Below are 14,005 nucleotides of genomic sequence, written 5' to 3'. Positions count from 1 at the left end.
TTACCGCTGCTCCTCTCGAACAAACATTTCAAATAGCATCGGTTCATGAGCCAATCAGAAATTGTGGTCTGGCAGATAATCTCTAACCGATGCTGCCGGTCCACAAGGTCTGATAGGCTGGCATTTGAAATGTTTGTTGGCAGGGAGAAGCGGCAGAGGATGGGGAGAAGATGGGCGCTTGGTGGAGGATAGTGGACAGGGAGCGGATGTTCGAGTGGTGTAGTCAGCTGGCGCTGTGGGCAAGGCAGATGCACTGTGGGCAAGGCACCACTGGCACACACATAGTTATGGTCCTACGTGGTATGTACAAATGCAAAGTACAAAGATGGTAGTAATTTAACACTAAAGGCTCATACACACTGGGTGACTTTGACCTGAAAGGCGCTCAAAACTACTAGTTTGAGTGGCTTTCCTGGCGATGATGCGTGAGTGCCCATCACCGCTCATCGCTGGTATTAACAGCACATAAGTGGCTTTGATGACGGCTTTGCATAGCGCTGCCATATGTTTGCCATAGAGAAGAGACTATTCCTGGAAAATACAATGTTTGCAGATCGTTTGTTATTTTTTTACCAGGTATATTGATGACCCGCTCATCATTTGGGTAGGTAATAAGAATTATTAATATGTGATGAAGAGATGGTTAACTACTTGGACGTCTCGATTCATAAAGAGGGCCACCTACTCCATACTAGCATTTATTACAAGAGCACAGACAAAAATAATGTACTACACTCCAGTAGTCAACATCCGCTAGCTCTTAAAAAACCATTACCTTATTTGCAGTTTTTGCATGTCAGACGGGTAGCTAGTGACACTGAATCTGCTCAGAGACAAATGGAAGAAATGGTGAAATAATTCCTTCAAAGGGGATGTAATAAAAAAAGGACTTGGAAGCTGCTAAATTAAAGGCCCTCTCTAAAACATGAGAGAAATGTCTAATGATTAGTCCTGTGCAGAAAAAACAAGTACTACCTCATGTAAGTAAATTCACCCCTGCCAGTAACATTATTACATCCACCTCAATCAGCCGTTGATTACAACAGATAAACAGCTACCTGGTTTACAGAACACATGTCTTCTCAATTGCCACGAACATGGGAGAAACTTGCGTGATTACCTGGTAAAGGGTGATGTTACTCTGGGTACCCCAGAACGGTCCCATTACCTCTCACAGGACCTTATTCTGGTTGCGGCGGCCAAACGTACGTACATCCCGTATCAGCGTACGTTTCCGGTATGCGGCCGTGAAGCGAAAGTCTACCCACAAAACATCCGCATACGGACAGCCACAAACACCGAAAAAGGGGAGTGGCGTACAGTTGAGCGTACGCCGCCGTACACGGACGGATCACCGATTAGACTCCGACAACTGGCGTACAACAGAGCGTACGCCACCGTTTACGTCTCTCGTCCGTCTTCCCACCGACATCTTGCGGCTATCTGAGCATACGCCACCGTGCACGGACGGGTCTCTATTGTTTTCAATGGAAAACTCAGCGTATGTCACCGATCGTGAGAGTGAGCGTACGTCCGTGCACGCTGGCATACCCTTCACATATATGGACCTGCTAATCTAGCCTTTCAACTACGATTAAGACAATTAAATGAAATTCTAATTGTTATTCCATTATTGTTTTATATTACCTCAATTGTCTACCTTAATGAACACCCTAATATAAATACATTTTAACCCTCCTTACATGTATATTTATTATGTTCTAATGTTGCATTTTAATCACTATCTATGTGTCCCCACATTGCTTTTACTTTTAAATAAAATCATGGTGTTGTTTGTGTGTATGTACTGAATTATGTCCATAATTAGTTTGTTCCGATTTTTTTACATGTACACCTACACTGATGTTATGTGTGATGATTTCATCTAACAACATTAAACATTCATGCATTTTTACTATGTTATTTTACTCAAAAACACACACATTCACACATCAATCGTTACTCCTCACCTCAAAATACAAATATAACTGACATTACACATCTGTATGTACCTGCCCTTACAAACCCTCAAACATATTTTTGATTAACAACACAGGCAACTTCTAACTGTACCGAATTTTTTTTTTTTTTTTTAACAAACATTAAAACTTTTTTTTTTAAATTAAATGCGGGCCTCCAGTTGGGCAAAAAGTATATGTAAATAGAGGAGGGTCAGGAAGATCTCCCTAATAATCCGTGCCACCTCCTCCTGGTGCTGTTCAGTGTCTGTAGTGAAGGGAAAAAAAATAAAAAAATAATATATAATATACACAAATGTTTGTTGTATTTTAACATAATAACAAGTTGTGAGTTAAGTGTGAAGGCCACATACGTTTTTCAACTACATTGAAGATGGGTCTGCTGTAAACACAGTACTAAAAATTAATATGTTTACACACACATACTGTACATATTACATAACATTAAATAAATTCCTCCTTCTTGGATGAATGTATGCTGTATCCCAATTGGTAGGTTTGTGTTGGGGGACTCACCTCTAACCTCACAATTAGGCTGTGCTATTTAAGGGTTATGACATTGTTGCGGCTTAAGCACTCCTTACTATTTAAAATGTAGGACACTGCTATACAAATTATAGGCCTACAGCTATGTTTGTAAAGCATGCATCCGCATGGTCTCACACACTATTACCAAACCAATCTATAAATTAACGTTGCACATCATGCTTGGAAGTGTAGTTACACAACACCTGGACCCACATAACTTCCACACCACTAATGTAGGATATGTCATTGGATGTACTGTTATGTCAATTATTCAAGGGGTGAGGCATGGCCACACTCAAAAAATCCACCAAGGGGACCCTTGTTCCTGGAGAAGGACAGGCCACACCTCAGGGTCGACCTGCAGTGATATGTTGCAACTAATGATGATGTTGTTGTGATTGTTTATGTGTAGAAATGTGTAGGTAAACATTAGGCACATTATTTACTTACGGCTAGTTGAGGCATCCTGCTCGCCGCTGGTTGGGTGTCCTGTGTTGGTGGTTGGGGGAGTCAGGAGCAAGGGGGATGGGATTGGAGTTGGGATAGAGGTAGTGGGTTGGAGTGGGGATTGGAAAGGTTTTGGGGTGGGTGGTGGGGAGTTGTAGGGGGTTGGAAATTGGGTGGGGGTAGGGGTGTGGGTGGGGGTAGGGGTGTCGCTGGTGAAAGGGGAGGTTAATATGGGGTGGGCACCAGCAGGCCCCAATGTCTCCTCCTCCTCATCCTCTTCCTCCTCCCGGGCTGCCTCCTCCTCCTCTTCCTCCTCCCAGGCTGCCTCCTCCTCCTCTTCCTCCTCCCGGGCTGCCGCCTCCTCCTCCTCTTCCTCCTCATCCTCTTCCTCCTCCCGGACTGCCGACTCCTCTTCCTCCTCATCCTCTTCCTCCTCCCGGGCTGCTGCTTCCTCCTCCTCTTCCTCCTCCCGGGCTGCCTCCTCCCGGGCTTCCATGCGTGCCCTGGCGTGTGCTGAAATGTTCATGTTGATGGTATAGAAATAGAAGGTTGGGTTTCATGAAAATGGGGGACATAAAAATTCACATTAGTCATGCTCATAACATTACAAACGATCATTTCAGATATATTTAATACATTTTTCATGCTAACAAATTGATATGCTACACACAAAATCAGAGGGTATACATATAACCCCCATATACCCCCCATATACACCCCATATACCCCCCATATACACCCCATATACACCCACATACTCATGCAGGTCAGACCAGCGCCGCTGAACCTGCCCCAGGCTTCTGCGGACGCCGGTCCGGCTGTAGATTAAGCGGCGGGCAGCATTATACGCCCGCCGCTTATTTTGATTTGAAAGATATGGGCCCCTGGGCCCCATGCGCTGGTCCATTACTTGGACCAACGCCAGCAGCTCCACATTTGTGAAGGGGTTAGCCCTTGAGGAAAACATATTGGCAATGGCGCAGTTATTCATTGCAGGTACATATATAACTTTTGGTGGTTGCTGATTGGTCTAAAACCGAGTTTTATATTAATTAACTTTATTAATCCATCTTACATTAACAATATGTATGCAAATAAAATTTCCACGGACCGTTCAGATATGCACACCATAACATACATTATGCTTTCAATGTAGAGAGAGACGTACTGTATATACAGTGTGCGAGAAATTATACACGCAACCATCTACTAATACATACGCTGATAACAAGGCACATACAACATGTTGGTGTATGACAAATTTATCCTCATAACAACTGTAAGGAAAGCATTGTAATGTTGGTATGTTTATACATTTGTTTAAAAAAACATACATGTACTCCCAACAGAGACCACCTGAAAACACTCATCATTGGAATAACATGTGCACACATTTCACCATGTAGCACACAATGGTCAACAACCTGTGTATGTGCATGTACAGGTGAATGCTCAGGTGCATTGAGACCTGCGTAATTTAAGCAGTAATTATCAGCCAAGATCATTGGCGGAAATTATGGGCGGGAAATTTCGCCAAAAATTAGCTAATACATTGTGCGTGGAAAATATACGCCCCTTTTTCAAGGCGGGAGTTTTGATTATAAATATCCAGTCAGATGCAGGCCATCATTGCTGCAAACATGTCTAGCTCAGATGATTCCGCAGCTGAGGACGCCCTACAAAGAGCAAGAGCAGAATCGATTATTGAAAGTTTGAGGCAGAGGGAGCAGGAGCGGAGAAGGAGGGCCCAAGAGCAAGGGGGCCCCTCACTAACAACGCCACCAGCTCCACAAGGGCCAAGCAACCAGCCAGAACAAGAGGTTGCATCTTTCCAAACATGTGAGACCCAGCAGCTGCATGGTGAGAGAACTGGGGCCACCAGAAAACGACCTGCACCATCTAGGCCGAGTACTGAGCAGGATACCACCACCAAAAAAAGAAACCCTGCATTTCTAGATGCAGAATTGCGAATTTTAGTTCCCAGGGCACAAGAATGGATAGAATTACCTACCAGGAAGCCGGGTGCCAGTGCAAAGAGAAACCTTTGGGAGAAGATCACAGAGGAAGTGAACCAGGTGTCAACAGTGGTCAGAGATTTGACATCAGTGAAGAAAAGGCAAGTGTGTTTCTCCCCCTGATAATGTCATATGTGTGTACATATGTTACATGTATGTTTGGAGAATAATAGAAAGGTGTGTTTGTAGATAGTGCTACACTTCAATGACACATGTGAACACAACCATGTCTAATAACCCACATTTATATCTGAAACATGCACCATTGGTGTGATGTGAGGTTATGTGCACAGTTCTACTCATGTGAAGTATGTGATGGGACAACAGAAAGTGTGTCATTGAAAAAGAGTTGTAGTAAGTTCCAGATGATGCTACTGAAACAAGGATGTCAAAACTGTGCACATGTAGCTGGTGTGAAACGACACATCCCAGCATGTCTTCCCATAGTTAAATAACTCCATATTATCAACACTGTCAAGCTATGGTGGGATGTGTAGTTTCACAGCAGGTGGAGGTGCATAATTTGGCCATGGATGATGTCATTTCTGCATAGTGATATATGTATGTGCATTTAGTGGCCTAATGAATCAGATGAGACACTGAAATGCCTCATAATGGAGACATTCATGTGTGTGTGGGAAACATATGCTTAAAAAACATAAGATCACCCACACTAGGAAATGTAACGTAGTCATGATGTTCACTAGCACAGTGGTGCACATATCTCATGTTGATATTTGTATTTTTGAATTTGTAGGTGGTCAGACTTCAAAACTGTACTGAAGAGGAAGATGACTGACCGGTACAACCACAGCATGTCCACTGGGGGGGGGGGGGGGCTATGCCAGAGAGCTTGGAATATACCCCCCTGGAGCAGGAGGCCTTGGATGTCATTTATGTGGCCGAGGTCAGGGGGATATCCAATATGGATAGTGAGCTCCCAGTGGAGGTATTTGCTGGTGCTTTTGATGGTAAGTCACAGTAATGCATTGTATTTGGTAAGAGAGTTTTTTTGTGTATGTGAAGGTGACATTGTTTTCAATTATTATCCTAGAAGAAGCAGAAACACATGATGAACCGGCATCTTCCTCTTCAGAGCCACAGGTGGAGCAAGTGGTCCAGCCTCCACCAATACGCCACCCCCATTCACTGGCCTCATATGATGTGAGGTTGTTGGACATGCTGGAGAAAATCGAGCAGCATGGGATGGAGGCTGGAGAACGTCAGCATCAGTTGGTTGAGTTCATTGGGGTTTGGAAGGAGAGCAACACCCAGCAGTTTAAGGCCTTGCAACGCCAGAATGACATTCTGGCGGCTGGCATGCAAAGCATTGCCCAACAACTCAGCCGCCAGAATGACATTCTGGCGGAGCTGCTCACCACCGCCAGGTCCCTAAGGGACAATCCCCCATCTGCTGGCCCACCCCAAGCTGCTCCCCAACCTTCCACCTCTGCTGACCCTCCTCTGTCCACTGGGGCAAGACGGCGCAAGCCTTCAGTGCCAAAGGCCCCTGTCCCTAAGGCCCCATCCAAAAAGGGGAAAAAAGGGCCAAAATAATGACACCTGGGTCACTTCCTCTGTGTTTGGAACCCAAATTTTTAAATTGCACTGGACATCCACTTCCTGAGTTGGCCATCTATCCATTTTCATGCAAAGTGCAGTAAAGTGCTTATTTTGACCTCTAGAAATGCAGGTTTTATTTTTGGTGGTGTGTATCATGCTTAGTATTCTCCCTGGTTGTTGCAGGTCATATTCTGGTGTCCACATTTCTTTCACCATTGCATTTGCAGGGTAACACATGTTTGGAGATATGCAACCTCTTGTTCTGGCTGATTGTTATTTTTGACAATATTTTAAATTTTACTTTTATTTATGATATTAAATTGTGAACTAAGCTGTGATGCTGAACAGCAAATAAATTTTATTTCACAATTAACACACAATTGTTGTATGTGTAATTTCTTGTGTCAAACAAATAATACATTTATGTGTACTTACTGACCAGGGAATGTTTGTGCATTTATTGACATGTTGTAGAAGTTTCCCATGTGTAACCCTCTCCATGGCCATTCACATGTTCATATCCAACTTTTCCCAGCTAATTAGTTTGTGTCAGCACATGTGCAGAGCCAGGGGCGGATTGGGGACCAAAAGTGGCCCTGGAAAATCTCAGGAAGCGGCCTCATGTGGGCGGCACCAAAACAAAATGGGCGGGGCCAGCATAGCAGTAGGCGGGGTTACTACATCAGTATAGCTGCCAAACTTGAAGCTGAAAGATGCATGCTTTTCCACCTAGGCTTCATGGGGAAGGGGCGTGGCAACATAACAGTACCAATAACACCGTAATGCCCATTACACATTATGACACACACGGTAATGCCACACAGTACTGCCTATTTCACATTATGACACACATTGTGATGCGCTTACACATTATGCCACACACCGTAATTCCCCTTACACAATATGTTGCACACTTTAATGCCCATATGACATTATGCTATGCGTAATGCCCCAAGTACTCCTTCTTATACACACAATGCCCAGAGAAGTGCCTTTTGCAGTATGCCTTCAGTATTGCTCACTGTGTAATCCAGTCCTGTCCAGTCCTGAGCCCAGCAGAGGCACTGAATTGATTTTCAAATAGGGCACCAGCTTTTGAGCCATTCAGAGCTCTCGGTCTGACAGCCAATCAATAACTGCAGCTGCTGGAGCACATGATGTACCCACAGTGTAAATAAGCAAGGCACTACTGGCACACACCTAGTCTATTCTGAACACCTCACAATATTGTTTTTAGGCCAAAAGGTTGCACCGAAGTAGCTGGATGACTATGATAAGCAACACAAGTGGGCGGCACAAACACTGGACTGATACGGCACACTTACCTTCACCCCTGGACTGATACGGCACACTTAGCATCACCCCTGGACTGATACGGCACACTTAGCATCACCCCTGGACTGATACGGCACACAGCATCACCCCTGGACTGTTACGGCACACAGCATCACCCCTGGACTGTTACGGCACACAGCATCACCCCTGGACTGATACGGCACACTTAGCATCACCCCTGGACTGATACGGCACACAGCATCACCCCTGGACTAATACGGCACAAGGCAGACTTAGCAGCACCCCATTAATTATACAGCACACTTGGCTTACCCCTGGACTGATATGGCACACTTGGCAGCACCCCATGAATTATACGTCAGACTTGGCTCACCCCTGGAATTATACAACACACATGCAGGCACCCCTGGACTGATACGACACACTTAGCAGCACCCCATGAATTATACAACCGACTTGGCAGCAACCCATGAATTATATGACACACTTTGCTCACCCCAGGAATTATGTGTCACACATGCAAGCACCCCTGATCTGATAGAGCACACTTGGAATTATACAGCACAGATAGACTGGACTAATACAGCACACTTAGCATCACCCCTGGACTGATACGACACACAGCATCACCCCTGGACTGATACAGCACACTTGGCAGCAGTAGCACCCCAGGAATTATTTGGCAGACTTGGCTTACCCTAGGAATTATACAGCACAGATGGTGGCACCCCTGACCTGATACAGCACACATGGAATTATACGGCACAGATGGCGGAAACCCTGGACTGATACGGCACACATGGAATTATACGGCACACATGGTGACACTCCTGCAGTAAAAAGAAAAAAAAAAAACAAGTTTTTTTATTATTTTAATAAAAAAATGGCAGCACCTCTGGATTGATATGGCAGATTTAGCAGCACCCCATGAATTATACAGCAGACTTGGTTCACCCCTGGAATTATAAGGCACACATGCAGGCACACCTGAACTGATACGACACACATAGCATCATCCCTGGACTGATACGGCACACTTAGCACCACCCCTGGACTGATATCGCACACTTAGCATCACCCCTGGACTAATACAGCACACTTGGCAGCACCGTATGAATTATACGGCAGACTTGCCTTATCCCAGGAATAATACGGCACAGATGGTGGCACCCCTGGACTAATACAGCACACTTGGCAGCACGCATGGTATTACACGGCACAGATGGCGGTACCCGTGAACTGATACAGCACACATGGAATTATACGGCACACATGGTGACACTCCTGCAGTAAAAAGAAAAAAATGGTTTTATTATTTTAATGAAAAATGGCAGCACCCCTAGATTGAAACGGCAGACTTAGCAGCACCCCATGAATTATACAGCACACTTGGCTTACCCCTGGACTGATATGGCACACTTGGCAGCACCCCATGAATTATACGTCAGACTTGGCTCACCCCTGGAATTATACGACACACATGCAGGCACCCCTGGACTGATACGACACACTTAGCAGCACCCCATGAATTATACAACCAACTTGGCAGCAACCCATGAATTATATGACACACTTTGCTCACCCCAGGAATTACCCGTCACACATGCGAGCACCCCTGATCTGATAGAGCACACTTGGAATTATACGGCACAGATGACGGCACCCCTGGACTGATAAGGCACACATAGCGGCAGACATGGAATTATACGGCACACATGCGGGCACCCCTGGACTGATACGGGACACATGGGGGCACCCATGGAATTATACGTCACACATGTGGGCACCCCTGGACTGATACAGGACACTGGGCAGCACAGCTGGACTGATATGGGACACTTAACACCCCTTGCAGGTAAAAAAAAAACACCTTTTTTATTTAAATTTAAAAAAATGGGGACACTGGGCGGCACCCCTGGACTGATACGGGACACTGGGTAGCACAGCTGGACTGATATGGTAAACTGGGCAGCACAGCTGGACTGATACCGGGCAGCCCTGCAGTAAAAATATATATATTTTTTAGTTTGTTCCCCATTACAGTTACTTTGTCCCCCATAGTTTTATCCTCCTTGCAGACAGCCACAGACACATCCGTGTTGTCTGACTTTCATATGCCGAATGAAGAATGGCGCTGGTGCCGGGACTTATATAGAGATCCGGATCTAGCGAGAATCCTGACTCCGGGTGATGACGTTTTGCCCATGTGCCCGGATCCGAGGCAGGCGGTAAACTCCGAACGCCACTTGGATCCCCGGCATTCGTGCGGGCTCGGATCTGGGCAATCCGAGCCCGCACATACGTAACGCCCACACCAGTTGCCAAAAGTCTTAGCACTGATTATACATGCACCACACCAGTTGCTGACAGTAGGAGTGCTGCTTATACCTAATGCCCACACCAGTTGCTGACAGTAGTAGTGCTACCTATACGTAATGCCGACAGTAGTAGCACTGCCTATATGTTATGCCCACACCAGTTGCTGACAGTAGTAGCGCTGCCTATATGTTATGCCCACACCAGTTGCCGATAGAAGTAGTGATGCGTAACACCCACACCAGATGCAGACAGTAGTAGCGCTTCTTATACCTAACTCCCACACCAGTTGCCGACAGTAGTAGTGCTGCCTATACAGATGGAGCGGGTCTCTTCTTTGCAGGGGATGGCAATGGCGACGCCAGCTGCCATCCCTCGCCACCCGCCATTGTCGGCGGTCACCCGGGGTCCCCACCGCCTCCCCGCACTAACCCTGTCCGTCTCCCTGAAGCGGAGGCGGACACGGTTCCCGTCGCCCAGCCGCCCGGAAACTGAGACGCGTGCACGTGAGATGCACGCGCGTCTCAGTCAGATGGACGCCAGGCTGCTGGCGGATCGCCAGCGGTGACGTTCTGGCGATTCGCCAGCAAGAGGTAGCCCGGCTTCATCTGTATGTAGTGCCCACATCAGTTGCCGACAGTAGTAGTGCTGCCTATATGTTATGCCCACAACAGTTGATGACAGTAGTAGTGCTGCCTATACGTAAGGCCCACACCAGTTGGCGACAGTACTACGCTACTTTTACAGATGGAGCCAGCCTCATTGTTGCTGCTGGCGCGCCAGATGCTCCAAGAATGCAGGTGGCCCACCAGCATACATGGACACGCCAGCGTCTCGGACACTCGCATGTCCATTGCCGGGAATGGGGGCGGGCATTGGAGACGCACACATATCAGAATCCTCAGCGCACCGCGGCGATTGGCACGCTTGGGACAGGTACAATGAGAATGGCTTCTTCTGGACACAATGCCCACACCATTATGACAGTACACTCACTCACAAACTTTTTTTTTACCTTGCAATCTGTGTGGCAGCCAGGCAGCTCACCCTCTCCTTTCATCAGCCCTGCTGGTGTCCTCCCGTGTAGCTCCGCCCCCTCGCCCGTGTAGCCCCGCCCATTCGCGCCCCGTGTAGCTCCGCCCCCTGTCCAGTCTTTGCTGACTTTGACACTGATGTAGGTGAGGGGGGTTGGAACTTGGGAGCTGGGAATTAGCTCTCAGCCTCTGCTGTCTGCTCTGCTTGATGCTGCTGGCGCTGCTGCCTGTACTGTGACAGACAGCGGCAGCCACAGAGTGCAGCAGCAGCAGGGGGAAAGGCAAGGGGGTCCTGTGTGTCACGGGGGGGGGGCTCCTTTGATACTTGCCCAATCCCCCTGTGGCATCCCCGCTGTCTTCCCAGCAGCAGCTCCACTACCTGATGAGCTGCTGCTGGTGTTCGTTTTGGCTGGCCTCCTGCTCACGCTGTGCATATGCGTGAAGCAGGAAGAGGGGCATGACGTCACCTGCAGTACAGCTTTCGGCCTCAGGGGCGGCCGGCCTCCCGGGAAACCTCCCGGTGACTTTAATGGCCAATCCGCCCCTGTGCAGAGCAACTTAATAGGTGAGAAAGCAGTTTCTGTGCAGGTGAGGGAACTCCTACATTAGCAGGTAAAAGCAGGTCCAGAACAATGAGTTCATCATGTAGTGGGTGAGGTAGGCAAACAAGGGTCAAAAGGGGCATTTGTGTAGGAATGCATATGTGTCCTCCCTAAAAAAAGATGTGTGAATCGGCCAAACATGATAAAATTGCTTGTGAACAAACATGTTTAACTTTTTAAATATATATGAGTTTACAGTGTCATAAGCAGATGTAGGAATCCTTTGTTAGAGAGATGTGATTGCAATAATGTGATTGGTGGCATCTTACATCCAGAGTGTAGTAACATCCAATTCATAGCAGAGCAGAAAGTGGTACAGTTCTGTATTTTGGGTGCTATTCAAAGATTGTGTTCAAAATAGTGGCCATGGGCTTAAAACATTGCTGAAACATCCTTTGTAGCTGTTAGATGTGGTTTATGTATTTGTATCATAAATACAAAAAATATGTTTGTATTCGAGTGAAAACTTTGACACATGTCGACTTGTGTAGATTGAGTGTGCTGCTGTGTAAAGTATATGAAAACACTTAGTGAATGTGTATAAATGTTTAACAAATACCTACCTTAGCATATATAAGCAGGTCTTAAAATGATTCTTACCTTAAATAAAACAAACCTTTACATGTAGAGAAGTGTAGAAAGATATGCTTCCAATGTGTTTGAGTGCTGTGTGTGGCTTGCAGGTAGTGAAATAAAGGTTTTGACTTAATAGCCTGCAGCATTGCTTATTACATTCAGGTGTATGTGTTTGAGTAGTAATCAGCATTAATTAGCAGACACAGGCGTCCGCTCTCATGCAGTATCTGTAGGGGTGGTCTGGAGGTGGCGGTGGCGGCCGCCTGTTTTGTGTCCGAAATTAACGGTGCTTTCGCCGATCGAGCGGTAGTAGCACCGTACATTTTTTGTGCACACCCCCGTGTACGCCCATGTTTACGCCCAGTTTTCCTCATTATTTTGGCCGTTCCCCTCAACACACCCCTATGCCGCCCACAATGACCGTACTCTTGCGGACAGGTTTTTTCGCACGTAAAGACCCGTCCGTGAGTGTTGTGCAGTCGTCATGCCTGCGCATTACGGAAGGTACGCATGCGCAGATAAAAAAAAAACCCGGAACGTATGCTTACGGCCCAGCCGCACAAACCAGAATAAACCCCACATTTCCCTGGATCATATAAGTGTGACGTGTAACTATTTTGAGACTGGTAGTTACATATTACATCCCCACTCTGGAAAGAAGATGGACATACGCCACGTACTCACCTGCAGTAGCTGCTACATTGTGTATATGATTCGACCATGTGTCTCTTCCCCACTCTCCATTGACCCCGCTTCTTGACAATCCAGATTTACCTTTACGGATGACTCCTTCCTCTTATCACCTGTGGACATGGACGGTAGGGTTATGCATCGGCCAATTGGTTTCCCCCACTGGGGTGCTTTTTTCCCACTAATTAGCGAGACATGGGACTTGCCCTCTTCAGAAATCTGGAGATATCTTCCTATCAAACATTTATTTTCCAAACAACCACATCGTGAGGCTGCCAGTAGACCCCTCACATCTTATGAAACATTATGGCCCTTATTTTGATCTGAGCGGTACGGCCCGCGTGCGGCCGTACCGCCGATGTTTACACTCTGCACATGCGCAGAGGTCACTCTGCGCATGTGCAGGGGAATTCGCCGAGTAAAAAATTTAGACGCCGCAAAGGGGGCGTATAGGGGTGTGAGGGGCTTAATAGCCTCATTACCCTATGTATACGCCCAGCGTTTCATGGGCGTTCCCATGCAAACGCGGGGCGTATGCATGGTAATGAGGCTATGACGCCAGTGATGGGGGCGGAAAGCTGACATCGCCGGATGTCAGCTGCCCGCCCCAATACAAGCTTTCACACGGACGATTGTCCGTGTGCTCTAAGCTTGCGTGAGCGGGGGGAGCGTGCGGCCCTGCCTTCGATGGTCATCGACCATCGAATGCAGGGGGCAGCTCCAACATGGTGGAGGCGTACGCCCCGCCATTTTCATGCGGATCGGCAGCCGTCCGTGTACGGACGGCCGTGCCGATCCGTCTTGTAGGCGGGGATTCGTCTGGTGCGGTCGGAGCCGCATATGCGGCTCGACCGCACCAACCAGAATAAGGGCCTAAGTCAGGCTAAGTCCTGTCCTCAACACTTTCTTTTAACAGGCTATAAACTCATTATAGAAGATGCTATTTCCACACTGCCACG

This window comes from Crinia signifera, chromosome 4, assembly GCF_055691185.1.
Source record: "Crinia signifera chromosome 4, ASM5569118v1, whole genome shotgun sequence".
Taxonomy (NCBI): Eukaryota; Metazoa; Chordata; class Amphibia; order Anura; family Myobatrachidae; genus Crinia; species Crinia signifera.
Note: the sequence above shows the minus strand (reverse complement) of the source record.